Below are 3,002 nucleotides of genomic sequence, written 5' to 3' on the forward strand. Positions count from 1 at the left end.
ATATCTTCGAGTATTTGGTTTACTCGCTCAGTCTATCCATCAGTCTGAGGATGATAAGAGATACTATATTTTAGCACTGTCCCCAAGGCTTGATGGAGACGTGACTAGAAAGCGGAGGTAAAAAGTGACCCCTAGTCAGAAGTGATTGTTCGGGGTACTCCATGCAAACTGACTATCCTGGATACATATAGTTATGCAAGTTGATCTGCTCGATAAGTGGTTTTGATTGGGATAAAGTGAGCTACCTTGCTTAAGGTGTCCACTATGACCCAGATTGCATCATTGCCTCGCTGAGTCTTAGGTAGCCCTGTGACAAAATCCATGCAGATATCATCCCATTTCCATTGTGAAACTGGTAGCGGTTGGAGAAGTCTGGCTGGCTTCTGATGCTTTGCCTTCACCTTGTTGCATATGTCGCAACATGCCACGAAATAGGCAATGTCTTTCTTCATTCGATCCTACCAGATGTCATAGCCCTCGCTCAGCCCCTGTTGTCATTGCTTGATGTTCACGTCATCTTGTTTAAATTCAAATGAAATTTGAATTGAGGAATTTTCAAAGCCTATAAACCTTTTAAAAATGATCAACATTAAAATGTTCTCAAAGAAGCCCAAGAAAATGTTCCTGTTAAACCTTGAAAAATATTGGCATGAATAAAATTCAAACCAATATTCTTGGAGGCTTTAAAATATTTATTTTGGGCCTTTGAATTAAATCAATAACATATTTGAGTTGGACTTATTTCTGTTATATAAGAGATAAAGTTCAAATAATTTTTGAAGTTTTCATGTGGCCTTGGACTAGTTTCCAGAGCTCACATAAAAATTTACGGAAAGTTCTAAATGATTTGATGCTTCAAATCAAATCCAACAAATTACAGAAAATAGAAAACATAAAAGAAATGATAGAGAGAGATAGGAACCTCACCTAACTTACCTGGACGGCCCATTATGCAGCCACCTGGCCGGCCTAGCCCACCAGAGGGCAGAGCCGTCTTCTTCCTCCTGCCAGTAGGCAGAGGGGAAGCGTGGTGCGCGCGCGTGCATCCCCGGCCACCTCCTGCTTGCCATCCCTCGACCTGATCCATGTTTGGAGATGCCCGATGCCCCTTCTCACTTTTTCCCTCACTCTCTGCTCTCTCCCTCGGCTTCTCGTCCCCTCTCCCGAGCAGACCCGAACGCGCCCGTCGCCACCGTCGTTGTTCATCGTGGCCACCGGCCCTTCCTCACCCCTCCTCCATGCCCACGAGCTCCGAGATGACCCGATGCTCCTCCAAGACGAAGCACATGAGCTCGGACGAATCGCAGCGACGCCATCGACCCGTCTTTGCCGCGCACAGCCGTCGTTCATCGCTAGTCGATTCACACCGTCGAGGACGCCCCCGAGCCCACTGACCGTCCCTACGTGTTCTTTGTGAGCCCCCGCATCTTTTCCCCTTCCTCCCCTGCTCACGACCATGTTGTAGCCTCCGTCTCCATGAGCTCCGAAGGTCGCCGCCGCCATACCTCATCGCCGCTATGGGATGAGCTTGAACCACTCGCGTCCGTGCACCTAAACGTGCTCCTGGTTCCTCCAGGAGGCCAAAGCAGCCACTAGTTGGCCCCTTAGCACATCACAACCCCGTGCCCGCATGCGCCCGTACTCCGGCTCCTGCCCGGCTCGTCACCACCGCCACTACATGCTGCCCCAGCACATACCGTGGCCACCGCTAGATGCGCCGCATCACGGGATTTCTAGCTCGCCCAGCCGCGCGTCCAGCCGATGCCTGGATGGCCGGACGAGGAGCGCCGCCGCGTCTGTTTACCGCTGACGATTAGTCACCGGATTAGATGACGTGGCTCACGCTTAATTAGCACTAACCACCGATTAGTTAACCCCAATGGTCTTTGACAGACAGGCCCCACCCTTAACTAACCACAGGGTTATTCCCTGTTTAAATTAAGCTAATGCCCGTGGCCCCACCTGTCAGTTTGACCTTGCCACCTTAGCGTTGATCTAGCCCCACCAATCAGACTCTAATGCTGACCATTTACACAGACATGCGGGATCCACAGGTCAGCTTTGACCTGGGTCAGCGCAGTTGACCTACTAACACAGTGCTGATGCAATGCTGATGCAGTAATGCCTTTTCTGGTTTTATTCTTATTCAAAAATTTCTAGAAAACAGTGCTAACTTCTAAAAATCATAGAAATTAATCTATAACTTCAAATGCAAAGAGTTATATATGAAAAATGATCAGAAAAATCCAATCTATCCATCTGACCTGGTTTCATGCATGATAAAGCAACTTAACCTTGCTGTTAGTGCAAAACATGATAAGGCACTATTTAAATTCATAAATTGAGTTTGGGATTGAACCTTTGGTTCAAAATGACCCAAACCCATTTGGTTGTAGTTGCATTAGGCCACACACTCATATTTGCCATGTCATGATCATGCATCATATTGTGCATTGCATTGACTGTGTTCTTCCTTGTTTGCCGGTATTTGTCCCCTTTGAGTAGACGATGTTCCGACGATGAGTTCGATGACACCGATGAAGAGCTATATTATCTTCAGAAGTGCCAGGCAAGCAAAACCCCCTTGTTCATTCCGATACAATCCCACTCTCTCGCTCCTGCTCTGTTTTACTGCATTAGGACAACAACGATTCATCCGTTACTTGTTGCGGTTGTTGAACCCCCTTTTCCTCTGCATGACCTGTCATTTCCACAGTAAATAGATGAAACCCACTAGCATGAGTAGGAGTTGTTTGAGCCCTGATGTGCCTACTCATTCATGCTTGTTTGTCACGCCTGCTACTGCTTAGAGTTGAGTCAAGTCTGATTCATCGGGGATGAATTGGAATGTGGTGAACATTTCCTACTGTTGAGAGCTAAGTGTGTGAACACGATTTGGTAAAGGTAGCGTGAGAGGCCATGTAGGAGTACATGGTGGGTTGTCTCATTGAAACCATCCTCAGGAACTGAGTTCTGTGTTTGTGATCCATGAACAACTACTA

This window comes from Triticum urartu, chromosome 7, assembly GCF_003073215.2.
Source record: "Triticum urartu cultivar G1812 chromosome 7, Tu2.1, whole genome shotgun sequence".
In the NCBI taxonomy this organism is placed as follows: Eukaryota; Viridiplantae; Streptophyta; class Magnoliopsida; order Poales; family Poaceae; genus Triticum; species Triticum urartu.